The following is a 21,300-nucleotide window of genomic DNA, read 5'->3' on the forward strand; positions in this document are numbered from 1 at the left end:
CTTGCAGGTTGCATTATTACTTGCTTCTTTCAAATACATTTGTGCACATCCTTTCTGCAAGTATGTTTATCTAGTAGGTTTGTAAACGTTTGTAACAAATGACCAGGACTTTGAACCTTCAAAATATTTGTGTAGGAACTATGTCAAAACCTTACAATATGGTACAAAGCAATAGTAAATTTCCCATTTTTTTCATTTTGCATCTTCAAGAATGGCTTGCAGAGTGAAGATATGTCCTGCAGAATTGGGACACGTTGTGTCCTAACGGGATTCGTACGAATCCCGTTAGGACACGACGTGTCCCCTTTTGGGATTCGAATCCCCAGCGAATCGTGTCTGATTCGCAGGATTCAGACACATGGCCCCTATATAACGAATCCGGTTACTTAGATTAGTTCCAATGCTTTCAGTTCAACAGTAGCAGATTGAGAAGATTCCATCTAAAAAATAAGTAAGTTTTACCAAATGAATTCATGCATCAGAAAGTTCGGATTTTGATAAAGAAATCTTAGTAAATATAAAAGAGAATCAAATGACTATTGTATCCTCCACGCCCAATTCTAGTGGTTGGCAGAAAGTGGAAAAAGAGAAAGGTAGAAAAGAGTAGACTAGTGTTATCTCTCTGATGAGTTTTTATTGATCTTGGACACTAGGATCTGTTGTTTTATGCATATGCTTTTTAGCATCTACAATATGTAATTTTGTTCATTATGAATAAAATTGCGATTTTTCCTTGAGGAAAAACTATGGTGATGAGTAAATAAATTCTATAAATTTAAATTATGATTATATAAAAAAATTTAATTATTGTGTAATTTTTTATATATTATTATCTAACTATTGTGATAAATAAATGAGATATATTAATTTAAATTATGATTATTAAAAATCTTTTAGTTATGTAAATAACTTTTTTGCATATATGGGTTAAATCTTCGTGAAATCCAATTGAATATTAATTTCAAGTTCACATTTGTGTTTGATTTGAATTTTGCTAACGAATTTAAATGAACAAATTTTAAATAGTATTAAACCCTTGCTGAACCCATTTGAATATTATTTTCAGGTTCACATTTATGTTCAATTTGAAATTTTCCAACTAATTTAATCTAACAAATTCGATTTGGTTTTGGATTCGGCAAATTTCAAATTTCAACGTTAAAATTCAGTTTTGGACTTGGTATATGAATGATTTTGTGAATCAGTCTATCATAGTGATACATTAAAGTTCTTTTGTCATCCATTGTATGTTGAGTTATTGAACTTACGAATCAGTCAATCAGAGTGATACATGGAAGTTTCTTGTGTTATCCATTCTATGTTGAATTACGTTCACTTTTGCTCCGGTGCACTATAACAATGCCTTTTGATCAATGTTGCTGAGATTGGCATCGTGATAAAATTGACAGGGTCCAAGGGTCGGGAAAAGCAAAAAATTGAGAAAATATCAGTAAAAATCACCTAAATTTGAAAAGAAAAAAAAAATCATTTTTTCCAATTTTTTTAACATCTAAAGCAACAACAGCATTCAATAAATGCATTGCCACATAAGTATGGAAACATAACTAATGTATAAGATGTCTAGTGCTATATCACACATCAACACTGAATCATCTCTTGAATCTTGCTTGAGTCCTGTCTCAGCCTCAAAATATCAACAAAATATATAAGAAATATATTTCACCATCATGAGTCATCTACGATGAAATTAGCTACATAAACTAGTGGTTTCCTCTATCCCTTGTCCGGGAAAAGGTAATAGCTTTTCCTCTAGAGGAAAAAGGCCCTGGGTTTGGTGTCGGACTCTGACATCCTCTAGAAGAAGAAGAAAACCAGTCTGCGCCTCCTTTGCTCTTCAAACCCTTTTTTTTGTTTGCAAAATAAGTCAAAAGACACCACTTAAAGCACCTTTGTCTGCATGGCTGGCAATTTTTAAGATCTTGTCACGATTTTATGATATTATTGTGTTTTTTTGCTTGGTAAAGATTGTCGATTTTTACTGGCAATAAAATCAGCTGAGGATTAAAATCGCCACTGTGTGCTTTTCATAACTATGCTTTAAACACCACCTCTTCTTGGAATCCATAACACCACTTCTATAATCCCCTGGTTCTCCAACATTGCAGTATAGTTGTCAAATGATATCCTAGTTCATTGAAAGCTTTTTGTTATCAGATCATTTATTTTACACAATCGTGGTAATACCTGTTGTTTCCATGGGTTCTGTGCATTTCTATATGCATATCACATGTCCACTACTTTGACAACATTGATGTTGATCCATGCAATCTGCAATATCTTCTCAACATCCCATGGCATCTTTTATTTTCACTTTGTATCACTTTTTATTTTATCACTCCCCACATCATGATTGTCACTTGTATTTTCTAGTCTCATTAACTTGTTACTTTGGTCATATGTGCACATTCATAAAATTATCTTATTATTTTGTATTGTCTTCAACCCAATGTAGCTGACTTCATGGCTTCTCAATGTTTGTGCTCCAATCTACTCCAACTCTTAATAAAGAGCTTTGAGAATAGCAACAACAACAAAACAAGTTTCAAGTAAGTTGAAGTATGATATGATGTCAAGTTTCAAGTAGTTACTAGGACAACAACAATAATCAGGAGGTTCCACTATGAAATTTGTTGCCTTTCGATGAGCAATTATGTCTACACCTCTTGCACCTATCTTTCTCAACACCCTACTCCAACCTCTTTTGTCTTGACTCACCATATTCCAAAGAGAATGAGTACAACAAATCAAAGCTAGGATTAGGAATCATGTGAGCAAGGGAACCTCAACAATCCCTACAGCCTGTTAGAAATGTAATTCATTACTAGTTTTCTAGGTTGCTCAAGGAATTGACACACACTAGACTATCGCAACTTGACTAGCTGATGGACTTACAATTTTTGTAAATCCTTTAGTGGTTGCCTCCACTGTCATATTAGTTATTTTCTCTTTCAATGGACATCTCTCCTTTTGTCCCTTTGTCCATTCAAGGGTGCTTTTGCAGTCTCCTCTCGGTGATTTTCCAAGCACCGTATAGGACATATAGTTGAGTTGCAGACTTCCTTAGGGAGGATGACATCCGACACCAAACATTCTTTCAGATCTTCACTTAACCTATCTTGCCTTAGACAACAATTCACTTAACTCCAACCTCTCATGTGTCTCAATTACAAAGCATATGCAGGAATTTACAGGGTAAGTTCCTCAGATAGGACACCAAAGGACACTGCTCACAAATAGATCACAGATCAATACACCAATAATCTTGACGTGGTTAAAGCCGATTGGTCCATTATCTCTATTTAAAGAGCATGGAGGGTCATTTGTAGAACGATCGTTCATGAGAGAAGCTTATGTAAATTTTCTTTCTTTTATTAATAAATTACCTGAAATGGCCGCGTTGGCTAAGGCCATGTACTGTTTCCCTCTTTAAGGGTTTTAACCACGTCAAGAATATTGGTGTATTGATTTATGATCTGTTTGTGAGCGGTGTCCTTTGGTGTTCTATCTGAGGAATTTACCCTGTAAATTCTTACATGGTATCAAAACTATTTGAGGGCCGCCTCCGTTGGTGATCCAAATCCGAAGCTAGTACAACTACATCCGACTATCGTTTCCTAGATCTACTATTTCTGACCGCTTTCGGGCCGAGAGGACTACTCTATTGTGTTAGAAGCATTTGTTCCAGTGAGGAACCCCTTTCGTTTCACACGAAAAGGTTTTTGGTAGCCCTAGCTTGTCATTTTTTAAATCTGGAGGTATACAGTCTTTATTTGCAGTTTTAGTTATTCATCTCTCTGTTTATTTCGGTTTATTTAGTTTTCTGTTTTTTATTACCGGATCTATAACTATCATTTCTGTGTATGCTCTTTGCCCCGCAACTCTTTGCGACCAGGGCAAATCAAAAACCAGAAAGGAAGGATTTTTCTCATGCATATGCTCTTTTCCACCGCGCCTTAGTGTGATCTCGGAAAATCAAAAACATTGAGGAACGTTTTCCGACGAAAGCTAACTCCAAGCCATAAGGTTTTTTTTCATGTCCGTGTTGGGTTGTGTGGTTTTCTGTTTTGTAGGGAAAAAGAGCTTTTTCAAGTAAGCACGCACCCCAAAGCTTCAGTGGCTAAAAAAAAAAACCACAAACAAACAAACAAAACAAAAAAACAAAAACCTTTCTCTTTTCCAAAAATTACTAACCTTTTAAACTAGCTCACTTGTTCCAAAGTTACTTTATGAGAATAGAGGTCTTGGGTTCAAGTTTTTCTTTTGTTAAGTTACTTTTTCAAAAAGCACATGTAACTTATGTTTTAAAGTTACTTTATGTAAAAGTGTTCTCACCCATTATAGAAAGTGAGTCACTTATAATTCTAAAGTCTCTTTATCTTTTATTCAAGTTACAATTTAGTGAGTAGCTCATAAAGCACCATTGTAAAAGTGTCTTTCACTTATTTATAAAAATGGGTCACATAAAAATCTTTTTTAAAGTGAGCTAATTAGATTAAGTTTGGAAAGGGGGGGGGGGGGGGGGGGGGGGAGATTTTTTTTAAATATAACATTATCATTCACTTCCGCACATTCACGCACTTCGTCGGCATCTTCAACAACTTTTCTTCAAAAAACCATAACTTTTTCATCCGAAAGCCGCTTTCAAAGCCGTTTTTTTTAATCGGCTTAATTTTTCAAGATCTTTCCATTGGAACACTTAGTTTCAGCATCTGCAGCTTCAGTTTCTGTTAAAATGGAAAGTCCATGCCAAGTTATTCTTGACAGCACCAACTACTTCCAATGGTGGTCCTACATTGTGGATTTACTTAGAAGTAAAGGTCTTTACAGAATAGCCTCAAGCCAAGAAACTAAACCTAAATATGAAGATAAGGCAGCCAAATGGGAAAATAGGCAAGATCAAGCATGTGGGTTAATATTCTCCAGAGCTTAAATTCCATATCGCAGAACTTGATACCCCTAATGAAGCAATGAAATAGCTCACTAAAGTTTTTGGAATTAAAAATGAAACTAGAGCCCATCAACTCGAAAATGAGTTGCTTATGTTGAACCCCAATAATTTTTCTTCCATTGAAGATTTTTTGTCCAAATTCAAGACCCTTAGACTTCTCTTGGAAGGTGTTAAGGTTAAGAAAGAAGATGGTAGCCTTATCTATTCCATTCTTACTAAGTTGGGACCAACCTACTCTGTATTTGTTTCCACATTCCATTCTACTAGAGAAGCCTTCATTTCTCAAGGACAAGACTACAAGTTCCCCCTCTTTTGATGCCTTTTGTGATTCTTTAATAAGAGAACAAGAAAAACTCTTAAATCTTGGTCTTCTTAATCTTGGAAACTCTTCTAAGAAGTCCTTAGCCGCCCAACAACAACCAAATTCAAAGAATCCTAGGAAGTAGTATCCTAAAAAGAATGGTCCTAAACCAAACAAGGGTCCTAAGCAATTTCAGTCTCAAAATGAAAAATCAATTCAACAAAATGATAAGGCAAATAAAAACAAAGGGAAGAAGAGTGATATACATTACAACTTTTGTAATCAAGATGGCCACTTTTGTAATCAAGAAGCCTTGGAAGCAGTAATGAAGAAGCATAACATCCATTTGGAGCATTCTTCAACTTCAACTTCATCTTCAGGAATAGCACTTTCTACATGTGGTTGTCAAGCATCTCGGTCTGGTTATGCACTAGATGTATCTTCTCATTCTCATGAGTGGCTCATTGATTCTGGAGCTTCTTATCACATGGCCAAAAACAAAGCCATGTTTTTTTCTTTAAATGATTGTGACACCAAAAATATATATGTTGGTGATGATAGATCTCTTGGTGTTGTAGGGATTGGAACTATTCATCTAGACAATGGTCAATTTAATGACGTATTATGTGTTCCAACCTTATCCTGCAACCTTCTATCTGTATATCAGATAACTCATTCAGGTGAAGGTAAAATCGTTGAATTTTCACCTCATGATGTTGTAATTAAGGACCTAAGAGATCATAGACAGACTTTAGCTACTGGCATTGCTGATGATTCTACAAGGTTGTATAAGTTTAACAACTTTGGGTCATCAACTCTTCCCTCGGTATTTGTTGCTCATAATGATGAAGTGAGCAAACTTTGGCATGAGCAATTTGGTCACTTAAACTATTGCTCCCTTCAAAATCTATGTAAAGAAAATATGGTGACAAGTCTTCCTATGGTATCTTGCAGAGATGATGTTTGTTCTAGATGTGTACTCGGAAAACATCTTCATGATAGTTTTGAAAAATGTGCCTCTTGGCACGCCTCAACCCCTTTACAACTTGTGCATAGTGATTTATGTGGTCCACTTCCAATTGTTTCATTCTCTGGCTACAAGTATTTCTTAACTTTCATTGGTGATTTCTCAGAACGCACTTGGATATACTTCTTAAAACTCAAGAGTGAAGTATTTAACATGTTCTTGGCCTTTAAGGCCTTTGTTGAGAAACAATCTGGAAATCAAATTCTTAAGCTAAGATCTGATAATGGCGGAGAATATGTTAACAACAAATTCATCAACTTTTGCACTAAGCATGGAATTCAATTGCAACATATTGTTCCATATACTCCACAACAAAATGGTGTCGCTGAAAGGAAGAATCGCACCTTAAAGGAAATGGCTAATTGTATGCTTCAATGGATATAGACTTATTCCACTTAAGTCCAAAAATGTTATCATTAGAAGAGATGTAAAGTTTGTTGAAAATATATCGACCTACAAGCCTAGTTCGGCGGATGTGCCACCTCTCTCTATCCCTTCTACTTCTGAAAATATTTCTTCTTCAGATGATGATAGTGAGGATGACAATCCTCCCCCACCTTCTTAGGATCCTCCTTCAGCTCCTCAGCTTCCAAAATGGGTCCGTGCTACTCGGGATGCAACAGGTGCTCTTGCAGGTGATCCTACACATCAGCGACATACACGTTCTCAGTTCGATAAAGCCTCTTCTTCACTGGCTCAAGCTTCAGCAAATTCTGATCCTGACACCTTTGCCGAAGCTTCAAGCCATCCAGATTGGGACGCAGCTATGAATGAAGAATATCGTTCATTGTTGGCAAATGATACATGGGATCTTGTTCTTCTTCCAAAGGGACGAAAACTTGTTAGATGTAAATGGGTTTACAAAACCAAGTATGGACCAGATGGAAAAGTTGATAAACATAAATCTCGTCTTGTTGCTAAGGGTTTTTCACAAGTTGAAGGCATTGACTATCCTGAAACCTTCTCCCCTGTTGCCAAAATGAACTCTATCTGCCTTGTTCTTTCCCTTGTTGCCTCTTTCAAAAGGGAAGTCCATCAGATGGATGTTAAATATGCCTTTTTGCATGGGGACTTGCATGAAGAAATCTATATGGAACAACCTCCTGGCTTTATACAAACAGACTCCAGCCTTGTATGTCGACTTAAGAAATCCCTTTATGGTCTCAAGCAAGCCCCTAGGACTTGGTATGCCAAAATGGATAGCTTTCTTTTATATACTGGCTTTTCTAGGTATCATTCTGACAATACTGTCTACACCAAGAAAGTGGGCAAGTCCCTTATCATTCTTGTTCTTTATGTTGATGATCTTATCCTTATTGGTAGTGATCCCAACCTTATAAACCATGTGAAGTCCAACCTTAAAAAGCAATTTGAAATGACAGACTTAGGACACTTGCATTATTTTCTTGGTCTTCAAGTCTTGCAATCCAAGGAAGGTATTTCCCTTTCCCAGTCCAAGTATGCCTGTGATCTTCTACGCCACTTTCACATGGAAGACTGTAATCTGGCCCCTTCTCCCTTTTGATCTGGAGCCAAACTTTCAGTCACTTGTACTTCCCCTGAAGTTGATGCTACCTTATACCATCAGCTTGTAGGAAAACTTTTGTATCTGACCCATACCCATCTCAACCTTTCCTTTGTTGTTGGCCTTATTGCTCGGTTTATGCAAAACCCACATGAAAGTCATTGGAAAGAAACTAAAAGAATACTTCGTGATGTTCGAGGTACAGTTCAGTTTGGGATTCATTACAGTGCATAAACATCTCCTCTATTGGTTGGTTTCACTGATTCCGATTAGGCTGGTAACCCTGATGATCGGAAGTCTACTGCAGATTATGTCTTCACTCTTGTTTTTGGACCTATTATATGGGCTTGCAAAAAACAAAGTGCCATTTCTCTTTCTACAACAGAAACAGAGTATTGTGGTGCCGTAGAAGCTAGTAAGGAAGCCCTCTGGCTTCATCAAATCCTGTCAGAGTTTGGCTTTCAACAGCAGCATCTGACTACACTTTGGTGTGATAATCAAAGTGCCATTAAACTATGCAAAGATCCAGTCCAACATTAGCGCAGCAAACACATTGAACTACACATGCACTTCATCAGAAAGCTCATTCATGACCATGTTCTTGAAGTGCAATATTGTTCAACCGATGATCAAGTTGCAGACATTTACAAAGGCTCTCACAGAGGCGAAGTTTACTAAACTTCGATTTATGGTTGGAGTTCAGGAAGTTGTCACTAAGGGGATGGTTCTAATGCCTCCTTCATTCTCCTATTGTGTCATATTTGTACATCCTTCAATCCTATCCCAAGTTATTCTTAAGGGGGGATGTTAGAATATTCCGACACATAGGAAATAGTTAAGTATAACTTGGTTTAGTGTAGAGTTAGGTAAAGTGTGTTTCCTTACTATGTATTTTTGTAACTTACAATTCGACAGTCACAATATGTTCTAGACATGAAATGATCCAACAGTTCATTCTCTCCTCGGTATTACCGACACTTGATACGTGGCTTAACACCCGATTGGTCCATGATCTCTACTTAAAGAGCATGGAGGGTCATTTGTAGGGTGACCGTTCATGAGAGAAGCTTATGTAAATTTTCTTTCTTTTATTAATAGATTATCTAAAGTGGTTCTGTTGGCTCAGGTCGTGCACTGTTTTCCTCTTTGAGGGTTTTAACGACATCAAGATTATTGGTGTATTAATCTGTGATCTTTTTGTGAGCGGTGTCCTTTGGTGTTCTATCTGAGGAACTTACCATGTAAATTCCTACAGCATATAGAGTTACACCGCTTGATTGCATGGTCTATAAGTGCTAGAGGTAATTGGTACGGCCACAAAACATTGTCTTTTGACCTTATGCCACTGACTACAAAGACCATGGTTAACTATAGTTGACTTGCTATTGTTAATTTTAGGTATGTTCTATGCTAAGAGCAATTTATTTCAATTTTCACAGTTAGCTCCATATCTTTTCCAGATTAGCAATCACATCAGCATTAAAGTAAACTGCAGGTAGAACATAAACATAAATCACAGAAGACAAGCCACGACAAGAAGACACAAAATGTGGCGCTAGCCAGGGACAAACCCCAATGTGGGGAACCCTTGATCAATTCTTCTTATATGTTCTTCAATAGTTCAGCAAAGAGAGAGAGATAGTACGTTTACAACAGAAGTCAACACTATGACTTATATAGATAAGAGCATAGATCATCTCTAAGAAGATGATACATGACATCAGTTGAAGACATGTTGCTTCAACTAATTCTCCAAGGTGACTCCTTCACCTATCGTTGTGCTGCATTTCGTCATCATGTTGCACCTCACCGCGCTGCACCATGTTGCACCCATCATCACTATGTTTCATCTCATCACACTTCATTAATCATGACTGTACCCATCACTGTACTGCATGATGTGCCATTGCTGCACCATGTTGCCATCCTGACCTATGTGTTGGCTGCACCTTGCTTGCTTGTTGTCCCTAGCATGCTTGTTGTCCTTAGCATGCTTGTTGTTGCATGCTAGTTGTCCCTTGCATTCTAGCTATAACATTGCATGTTTGGTGTATTTGCTGCTAAGTACCATACAACTGTCCCAATGTTATTTAGTTGTCCCTTGCATGTTGCACTCCTTTGGAGACAAATGCTCCGGCTGTTTCGGCAGTTCCGACAGTTCCGGCTGTTCCCGGCAGTTCCGACAATTCCGGTTGTTCTCAGCAGTTCCAGCTTTTTTGGCAACTCCGATTTTTCCGGCAGTTCCGACTTTTCCTGCAGTTCCGACATTTCCGGCTTTTCCAACGTTTCTGGCTTTTCCAGCAGTTCCGGCTTTTCCAGCTTTTTCGGCAGTTCTGTCTTTTCCGACAGTTCCAACTTTTCCAGCAGTTCCGACTTTTCCAACTTTTCTGGCAATTCCGACTTTTCCAGCTGTTCCGGCTTTTCCAGCAGTTCCTGCTTTTCCAGCTTTTCCGGCAGTTCCTGCTTTCTGCCCTCTGGATCAAAGCAACGTTATTCCTTAGGATCTCTCCTCCTACTAAAACCCAAAGACAAGTAGAGAGAGGAAGAGATCCCAAGTGTGTTGAAATGACTTGAAGGTCACCTCCATTTATACTAAAACATTGAGCACATGTGTGGTTTATTTCGTTGCTGGTCAACCTTGACGAATTGTCTTATAACGCAAATAAATTCATAACTCCATGAATACTTATCGGAATCGGATGATCTTTAGATCAATCCTACACCTCTCGATGAGAGGGATCCAAGAAAATTATCAGCTGCCATAAATAAGATGACCCACATGGAGTTTGGCCCTAGTTGCCAATTTTAACACTCCCTCTCAACTAGGGAGAACTCCATCCACTGATCCATATGTCCGACTGTACTATCTCTGCCATCAGTGCCCTGCACTGCTCTGCTCTGCTTTGATCTGCTGAGCTCTGCTTTGCTCTGCTCTGCTCTACTGAACCATGAAGAAGAAGAATTGATCGAGAATGTCTCATACCATTCTCTATTGACCCGAAGTCAATTTCATCTGAAGAGAGTGTGTCACATCACTCTTACTGACCCGAAGTCAGTTTTATTGATCCCAAATCAATATCACAAGAGAGTGTCTCAAACCACTCATACTGATCCCAGATCAATGGAGGTCATCCTAGCATAGGGATTACGGTAGATACAACGATGCGTCCATCGATAGAACTACTATGGTCCCTATCCTCATTTCCCTGCTCATTGATCAGATGAGAGGTACTTCCCATGAGTCCCAGACTGCATGGGTAGGATGCCTCAACAGGAAAACGAATCATCCTGGCCCACAGTCGCCACGGAGAACGAATCATCCTAGCCCACAGTCGCCACGGAGAACGAATCATCCTCGCCCACAGGAGAACGAATCATCCTGTTCCACAGTCGCCACGGAAAACGAATCATCCTGGCCCACAGGAGAACGAATCATCCTGTTCCACAGTCGCCACAAAGGACGAATCATCATGTTCCACAGTCGCCATGGAGAACGAATCATCCTAGCCATAGGAGAACGAATCATCCTGGCCCACAAGAAAATGAATCATCCTGTTCCGTAGCACACCACCAGGGGAGGGTGAGTCGCCCTGTGGTCGTATGTTGCTCCAATAAGTACCCCAAGCCCCCCAAAGCTCTCAGAGCTCAATGCATGCAACATGTCGAACCCTTATAAGAAGGTCTCTCAACGACTCCAAGTCGTTCGGGAAAGTTACAGATTTGACCTTTCCCCGGGGCTTTGACAAAAAATGTCTACAACCTGTACATCAGTCTCAATGTGATGGAGCCTCCTCGCTCATCGACTTACCATATCCCAGATAAGGCAATATCTGATGTCTATCTACTAGAGCAATCATCGAATACGGGATTCCTCAATAATCGAATCCCACCTCTGGTTGTCACAGAGAATCACAGTGGTATTCATCACGTGTACAAACAACTCACTTGAGAGCTTCTGCAACCATGTAGCTTCACACGAGATCATACTCGTAGCTGTGTATTCAGTCTCGGCGGTGCTTATAGCAACCGATTTCTGCTTCCTGCTCATCCATGATATCGAAGCAGAATCCAAAGAGAACCAGCACTGAGAAGTGCTCTAGTGATCCTCCACACTGCCTGCCCACTCAGCGTTCGAATAATCATGCAATTTCATATTTCCCGCAGTGTATCTCAATCCATGAGAGATTGTGCCCCAAAGATATCTTAGAAGATTCTTGGCACCAATCTAGTGAGGCTCAACCAAATATGAGCTCACCATGCTAACTGCAAAACATATGTCCGGACGGAAGTTCACCAAGAACATCAACACGAATGAGTTTATGAAACTCAGAGGCATTTCCCAAATTTGGTCCGACATCACTACCATATAACTTCTGAAAGTTAAGATCCTCAAGGTAGTCACAAGCTTGCAGTTTATCATTCCACATCCGGAATCCAACTCCCTCTTACTTCTGCAAATGAGAGGGTCTGCACCTGTCAGAAATAGGTCATCCTCATAAGGTGTCGGTATGAGAGGTCTATCATCCACAACCTTTGGGTAATGGTTTGGATCGGTTTCACTCCTAGTGAATCTCAGCTTCATCAGACAGCTATCAATCCTCTCATACTACGCCCAGGGTGTTTTGCTTCAAGCCATAGAGGGCTTTCTTCCACCTGTATACATGAGATTCCCGATCATGAATCTCAAACTCCTCGGGTTGTTCCAAACCTGTGGACCTGCTGCATGAGGGGAATGGTCCCCTTATAAGATTTTCCTTCGGTACATCTCAGACATGTACCTTCATGCTCTACTTGAATTCAGACATCCCTATCACCATTTGACTCACATCAGGTAGGGCCCCATAGGTAGACCTCCAGTGTTATAGATGCGATATGTCAATTGACATGATCCCCAATGGACCATCCTGCAACTTGATACAAATTGCCAACCCTGAACCCATGAAAAAAGGTATCTTTGAAAATTCTACCTTTTAACACGTACCTTTCCATCAATGAATGCCACCCTGAAACCTTTTCCATTTCCGAGATGGGCACCAGGTCCTTCTTGCGATTAGGTACATAAAACAAATTCTTGTAAATGAATAGAGTTACCCTCATTCAATTGAGGGGTAACATTCCCTACACCCTTTCCATGATAGGTGGCATCGGCTCCAAGTATAATCCTGCGATTGTTTCCATCTCTACCAAATTAGAGAGTGCACCCATCTATCTGATGACGTGCCTTGAAGCACTACAATCAATAAGCCAGATTCCCAAAAAATCTGAAGGAGAGGGCCAATACAAGATAACGCTTCTTTATCTTATCAAAAACAACATTTGATTCTTCATACCTGGGGTTCCTTGCTTCCTATGAAGAGTCGGCCATTTCCTTTGATGACCTGCATTATCTGTCATTCCTTTGATCATTGAAGATGTCCCTGGAATGATTGTTATCATCATCAAGTGATGTGTCCCTGCCATTCGGACACTCCTTCGCATAATGGCCAAACTAGTTATCTGCCTTTCCTTCCACCCTGAGATCCGGTCTTCCAATGAAGTGATCTTTAGGTAGGCCATATTTCACTCTGCCATTCTGATAATATTCTCTGCTTCGACTTCACCCGGTGAATTTGAAGAGGGATGAGGAATCCACTGATCCTTTTGTCCTTTCCCAACTGTCTTTGGTGATTGCTCTTTCACTCTTGCTTGGGCATTGTCTTCACCTCAGCTCCGATTCAATGTTAATTTTAGGTATGTTCTATGCTAAGAGCAATTTATTTCAATTTTCACAGTTAGCTCCATATCGTTTCCAAATTAGCAATCACATCAACGTTAAAGTAAACTGCAGATAGAACATAAACATAAATCGCAGAAGACAAGCCAAGACAAGAAGACACAATATGTGGCGCTAGCCAGGGACAAACCCCAATGTGGGGAAACCCTTAATCAATTCTTCTTATATGTTCTTCAATAGTTCAGCAGAGAGAGAGAGAAATAGTACGTTTACAACAGAAGTCAACACTTTGACTTATCTAGATAAGAGCATAGATCATCTCTAAGAAGATGATACATGAGATCAGTTGAAGACATGTTGCTTCAACTAATTCTGCAAGGTGACTCCTTCACCTATTGTTGTGCTGCATTTCATCATCATGCTGCACCTTATTGCGCTCCACCATGCTGCACCCATCATCAGTATGTTTCATCTCATCACGCTTCATTAATCATGATTGTACCCATCACTGTACTGCATTATGCGCCATTGCTGCACCATGTTGCCATCCTGACCTATGTGTTGGTTGCACCTTGCTTGCTTGTTGTCCCTAGCATGCTTGTTGGTGCATGCTAGTTGTCCCTTGCATGCTAGCTGTAACATTGCATGCTTGGTGTATTTGTTGCTAAGTACCATACAATTGTCCCAATGTTAGTTACCTATCCCTTGCATGCTGCTCTCCTTCGGAGACAAATGCTCCGGCTGTTTCGGCAATTCCCGGCAATTCCAGCTATTCCCGACAGTTCCTGGCAGTTCTGGTAGTTCCATCTTTTCCGACAGTTTCCGCTTTTCCAACTTTTCCGACAGTTCCAACGTTTCCGGCTTTTCCGGATTTTCAGACTTTTCCAGCATTTCCGGCTTTTCCGGCTTTTCCGGCAATTCTATTTTTTCCGATAGTTCCAGCATTTTCGACAATTCCGGCTTTCTGCCCTCTAGATCAGGGCAATGTTATTCCTTAGAATCTCTCCTCTTACTAAAACCCAAAGACAAGTAGAGAGAGGAAGATATCCCAAGTGTGTTGAAATGACTTGAAGGCCACCTCTATTTATACTAAAACGTTGAGCACATGTGGGGTTTATTTGGTTGTTGGCCGACCTTGACGAATTGTCTTATAACGCAAATAAATTCATAACTCCATGAATACTTATCGAAATCAGATGATCTTTAAATCAATCCTACACCTCTCGATGAGAGAGATCCAAGAAAAATATCAGCTGCCATAAATAAGATGACCCACATGGAGTTTGGCCCTAGTTGCCAATTTTAACATTTATGCTATATTTTTTTCTAGTCAATATGGTAGTACCCTTAGGCCTGTTCTCATCACGCTGAAAAAATAAAATTACAAGTTCCCTTTTTTTACCACATGGTAATTAAAATAAGCAATAATAAAAATATAACTCATGGAAAACGATAACCATATAAATTACAAGCAACATTTAAAATAACACAAAAATTTTGAAGAAAAAATTAAAAACAAAAAACCAAACAAAAAAAAACTATTAACATTTACAAATCAAGCAATTGGCAAGAAACACTGGGCATTTCATAATGATTTAACCATAAAAAGATAGTAAGGTTAACAATTAGCAAAAAAGGAACATTTGAACTAACCTAACTCGAAATTTTTTTGTTTCTTTCGAATTTGAAGTCACAAAATATAATTAAATAAATTTTATTAGAGGGCATATTAGAAGTGTTCTTAGGGTTTGGTTCTGTTAATTTTGGCAACTAGGGCCAAACTTCACATTGGACAGCTCATGTGAGGCAGCTCATATTTTTTTTAGATTCCTCTCTCCGAGAGGTGTAGAATTGATCGAAAAATCATCTCATTCTGACATGTACAAATGAAATTATGAATTTATTTTGATTATGGACAAATTGTCAAGGTCGGCCAGCGATATCATGTAGGTTCAAAAGCCCAACAGTCACATCTATTCATCCTCAACGTTTGCATATAAATACATGGCGCCTCCTCCTCATTTGAACACTTCACTCACTGACAATTCTCTCTCTCCTTCATTGATTGGGTACGAAATTCAGAGGTTGTTCTCCACACGTGTGAGGAAAAGGAAGGGTTTTCTGTTCCAGTCGTTGCCTAGAGTTGACTGAAATTGCAGAGGTTGTTTTTGACTCCGTTGACCTATTTTGAGTGTGGTTTTGGGTGGAGGAATTCTGTTTGAGCAGGCCGCAGTTCTGGGCACAAAATCCGAGGCAATCTGACCTCTATTTGACCAGCGTTGACTGTGCTAGGGCTGGTTGGAGTGTTGACTGTGCTAGGGCTGGTTGGAGCGTTGACTGTGCTAGGGCTGGTTGGAGCGTTGACTTTTGTTGACCATGTTTGACTAGACTTTTTCGCACTGTTTTTGGGCTGATTAGACTTGCTATTGGAGGCCGAAGTTGACTGGGTTTGACCAAGCTGAATTGAGGAAGAATTATGCCCTGTTGACCAGTGTTGACTTTCTGGTTAGGGCTTTATGTTTCTGCTATTTGACTGATCAGATTTTCACTGCAATTGGGCAAGTGAATATTATACATTGTACTCTCTCTCTGCTGAACTTTTGGAGAATTATAAGAAGAATTGATCAAGGGTTTCCCCACATTGGGGTTTGTCCCTGGCTGGTGCCATATCTTGTGTCCTCTTGTCTTGGCTAGTCTTCTATTGTTATTGTTTATGTCCTATCTGCATTTTACGATCATGTTAATGTGATTGCTAAACGGGTTATTGATATTGGGCTAATAAAGAAATTGAAGTAAAATTGCTCTAAGTATAGAACATACCATTGTTTCCTAAAAATTAACAGGTTCTTATTAGTTTCATGAGAAGAGAATGTGGAGAAGAAAAGAAGATGGAGAGAGGGTTAGAAAATCAAGGTTTTTTAATTGTTCTTACCATCATCCCTTTTGCTATTATTTGAAAATCAATGGAGGTTTTCCACACAAAAATATGTGTTTTATTTTGCAGGAAAGGGAGGCAAAAGCATCACAATCTTCTTAGTACTATTCATTCCTTCTTGTTTTCTCTTGCAATTCTCCACTCTTTTTTTAAGTAAGGTTATTGGGGTTCTTGAAGAGTCTCTCTTAAGGGTTTTTTGGGGCATTTTATTAACTGTTAGAGGTGTGATTCTATTCAAAATTTGCAAAGCCGATTCGCACATGAAAAAGGGCAGTCCATGGAAACCACACACATTCTTCTTGAGGTAAACATCTGTCTCATTTTCACACTCTTTTTGTTGCAATGTTTCAGATTCTCTCACTCTAAGGGTTTCAAAAGAATTTATTGTGGCCTCGAGGACGTTTTTCTTTGTTGCTTTATTTGCATGTTTTGTATGAAATAACAATTTTTTTAAGGGTTTTCAAGGGAGTTAATGGCAGACTCATGGGCACACTTAACACATTCTTATTTTTCAATCACTTTGATGCATTTACCACGATCAAGCTCACGAAATCTCTTTGGTTTTTGGATTATAGAGTTCTCATGCTAAGTGTCTGTAAAAAGGTGTGTAAAAAGCATGAAGTTTCCATACAAAATGTTTGTAAAAATTCATATACCAAAGACATGAAGTCAGTTGAATAGTGTTTGTAGAAATCTATAAGTCAAGGATATGTAGTTTGCATGCAAAGTGTTGGTGAAATTCCTGAACCAAGGCAACAATTCATAGTCTAACATAAGCTCTACTCTTTAACATATTTTAATCATTGACATATATCAATATGTTAAGATTGGTGATATATCAGGATCAGGGTTTGGGTCCTGGGATGATGAGCCAGTATGGGTCTTCAACCCTCTGTGCGAAATTATACTACACAATTGGGTTACCAATCATTGAAAGCAAATAAGGAGGTCAAGATAAATTGGTGGTTCAAAAAATTGTGGAAGTCTAAAGCTCCATTAAAATGCATTCTCCTATTATGGTTGATCCTAAAAAATCATGTACTTACTTGGTCCAAAATGATCTATAAAAGTTTTGAAGGTCCAGGGAATCATAAATTATCTCGTGAAACAAATGAGGACACTACACACTTATTTGTAAATTGTCCTTAACAAGACAAGTCTGGCAGCAGGTAGAGGCATTGGTCAACTCTACAAATTTGAATTTGTGGGAACAATTGTTGGTAGATAAATGCTTGAAATCTTTCATAGAGAGGCCAGCTAGGAAAAAGTTTCGTGTAATCCCTTTGGTGGTGGCTTCGGGGACTTGGGTGAAACACAATAGAAATGTTTACGAGGGCAAGCGTACAGTTCCTTATATGGTGGTCATACATGCATTATATTGGAACAGTCACCTAGTGTTGAATTTTGAAGCTATGGTCGGTCTTCATAATTAAATGTTTTAGCCCTTCAAATATATGTAAGACATGTTCTTCATGTCGGCTTCCAAAGAGATGGAATTTTGAATTTTTAAAATTGAATTTTTGGCTCCAGAAATATCATGTAGGCCTGCCCTTATAGACCCACTTATTCAGGTTCATCCATTTACTATATATACTCATTAGACTTCATCAATTAAGAGGCAATTCAGATCACTTCTGTTCAAGTGTAGGAGAAGTCAGATAAGAGCAGATCAAAGTGAAAGAGAAAGTCAAGTTTCTGGGCAGAACAAATCTAGGCAGACCATCTTTGAGCAGACCAAAATTCCCTGAGGCAGCAGCAGAACGATTCCTCAGGCAGGAGGCCGAATTTGTCTCTGGTTGACCAGGTTTGACCTAGGTATATTTGTGGTCATTTTGACTTTGTTTTTTACTGGAAGTTCTGATTGTATCTCTTGTTGAATTGAATGATTTCTCTAAGAAAAAGGTGGTTGGGTTTTTCCCCCAAGCGGGTTTTCCCAGGATAAAATATTTTGTCTCTTGTGTTTGGCTCTCTTTATGATCCTACTGTCAATTTTTGTTCTACTGTTGAAGATCTTCTATGTAATTGCTTAATGATGAAATGTGAATACAAGAGGATTTAAAGTAAAAATCATTAGAAGTAATTATAAGCTAGAAGACCTTGAAAAATCAACATTGTATCAGAGCTATGGTGAAAAGGACAGCCTTGAAGAAGAAGCCACTTTTAGACCTAGAAGCCCTAGTCCAAAGAAGCACAAGGAATATTCCAAAAGCAGGCCAGGATCTGCCTTCTTGTTTGTGCCCTAGAAAAATCTACACTCTATTCTGCTCTAGAGAACAAATCAATGATGATATCATCTGATAAATAAAAGGAAAACCTTATATATTGTTTCGGCGGAGAGTCTAAGAGAAAGGGTCAAAGTCCTAGTTCAGATCTGAAAATCCCTTAGTCAGGTTGAAGGAAGATTGAAGAGCCTCAAGACATGAGCAGACAGGAAGTCTTTCCATGTGAAGTCCGATAAAAGGAGAATTCAATGCTTGCAAAAAACAATTTCAATTGAAGACTGTTTATAGAACAAGTTCTATGGAAGTCTTGCAATATTTTGTCAAAGGATTATTATTCATTCACTTGGACTTCCTTGTTTGTCATTATAACCATGTTGACAACTTCAATTCTAAGGAATGGATCTCCATAGCATATTCGATCCTCTTATGGTGTTCTATCTATATCAGCTACAGCAAGAAAAATTTGTACAAATTTGATGATCTTATCTTGAGGTAAGATAAGGTAATGTTGGGTCGATGTTTGTGTACAAGCCTGTGAAGAGGGATATCGTTTCTGGTTGCAGAAAGTAGTATGTTACGTTGGAAATATTTAGTAAAGTATGAGTGCCTAGACAAGGACTTTCTTTTAGACTTGTTTGAACAGCCTCCAAGGACTGCGTTGAATCTGGTTCAAAAGGCCATCTAGAAGCAGAATCAAGAATAGTGTTACTAATAAAGTCAAGACACCTAAAGAAGGCTGATCTGAAAATGTTGCCAATAAAATTCTTAACAAAATGTCTTGTACATGCTGAGTCAGAAGAAACTGTGATAAAAGGCTCTCTCATTCTTGAAACAAATGATAAACTTAGGATTTTGTAAAACCCTAGAAGACCTGAAAGAGATTGTTTGGATTGATGTCTTTGTTCGAACCTGAGTTGCATCATACTATAAGACATGTGTCCATTAACAGAAGTATTGTTTTGAAATTGCAGACTTTAATGCTATATACCTTGGACTACTATGAAAAAAATCATGTGTGACTAAGGGTTCTTGTCAGAGATTCAAAGGATGTTTTGCATTGTTCTATTGTAATTATAATAGATATGCTAATGAAGTCGTTGCTTGACTCTAACCATTACCAGAACAGATTAGTATATGACACAGTTTTCCCTTCAAATGTTTGAGACATTATCAATTTGATTGAAATTTGCTCCAGAAAGAGAGCGAGCTGAGAAGATAAGAGTTATAACACTTGTGCTAGAATGTAACCCCTTCTTGGAATATCTGATAGTCCTAGGGTTTGTAAACCCTAGACAAATCTTGAAGAAAGCACACTTTGATGAAGCAAGTTTGTTGGATATTACCTTCACTTTTGACATAACAATCAAGAAGAGGCTGAGTTTCTCTTCAAGTTTGGAGACTGAAGTCCTCTTGAAAAAACAGGAAAGCACTAGCCAACACCTTCATATACCCAACAGACAATCAAATGGTAGCAATATAGGATTTTCTACAATTGTTGGACAATTTCCTCACCAAAGATCCAACAGATAACAGTTTTGATATAAACACTTGTTTTCTTCAAGTTTAGTGTAGTTCTGGGATAGAAGTTGCAATTTCAACTTGTGTCTTGATCATAAGCGGAAATGTGAGGACCCAACAAGATATAGTATCTAGGCATTACTATAAATATATAATTTCCTCTAATTCTGGAAGAAGAAAGGATGAGTTAGGATTTAAATAATGAATATGGAATCCCTAATTTGGCTACATCATATGTGAGCACCATTAGTCCATCCCATTAAATCATTTAAGTGTGAGGACAGGCCAAGGTTGCAAAAATAGGCAATTAATTAGAAGATAATCGCTAGGAAAATGGAAATCAGGAACTTGGTTTCAAAATATAAGTGAACTTTTGTTCGCATTAAAATCATGATTTTCTTAAATAAATTGCAAGCTAACTGATTAATCGTCGACTTTTCTGGCATGGAGCTGTGGTTTAGCAATGAAGATGATAGCATGTGAAGCCATCCACCAAAGTTCAATTTCTATGGAGATACGAATAAGTGGTTTGGGCAAGTGCAAGTACAAAGTGAGCTTAAGCGAATAGTACCCACCTGTTTCTACAGCTTGCCCAAATGAAAGAGCCTATTATCATTAGTCAGAACGACAACAGTATTTCCCATGGCGCTTGACCTCTTCAGGCCAACTGCAATGATTTGCCCAAATGAAATAACCTGTTGTCATTAGTTCGCCAGAGTGCTGTCTTGCCCATAATGCTTGACCTTTTCGAGCCAATTGTAATGCTTCTCTTGAATTTAAAAGAAGCAGCACATTCAAAGACATAATCATCACTTTTCCTAATAAATGGCTAAAGCAGCGTCAACTTCGCTATACAATCGATTCTGTCCTTCATTTCTATTTTTTTCGTTACTGATTTCGTCCCAGGACCCAGATAAATTTATAAGTTTTATTGCTCAGATGAATTTTGCCCCGTTTTTCAATATTTTACCAAATTTGCCCGATGTTCAATATTTTCGTGCCTTGTCGGACATAATTTTTGCAAGACTTGTACAGGTCAAAAGTACACGAAGCCATGTACCCATTTCCAGGACAAGGTCATCTATAACCT

At 38.5% G+C, this 21,300-nt stretch overlaps 1 protein-coding gene across 3 annotated transcripts in view; it reads right to left on the reverse strand.

Moving 5' to 3' along the window:
* LOC149187964 (ABC transporter A family protein) overlaps positions 1 to 21,300 on the reverse strand; it is a 50,860-nt gene that overhangs the window by 28,774 nt on the left and 786 nt on the right. The gene's annotated exons all lie outside the window — the stretch shown is intronic.

The sequence above is a fragment of the Pinus tabuliformis genome, chromosome 3_1 (genome assembly GCF_031772625.1).
Source record: "Pinus tabuliformis cultivar Carrire ecotype Pingquan chromosome 3_1, CPIR1, whole genome shotgun sequence".
NCBI classification, from domain to species: domain Eukaryota; kingdom Viridiplantae; phylum Streptophyta; class Pinopsida; order Pinales; family Pinaceae; genus Pinus; species Pinus tabuliformis.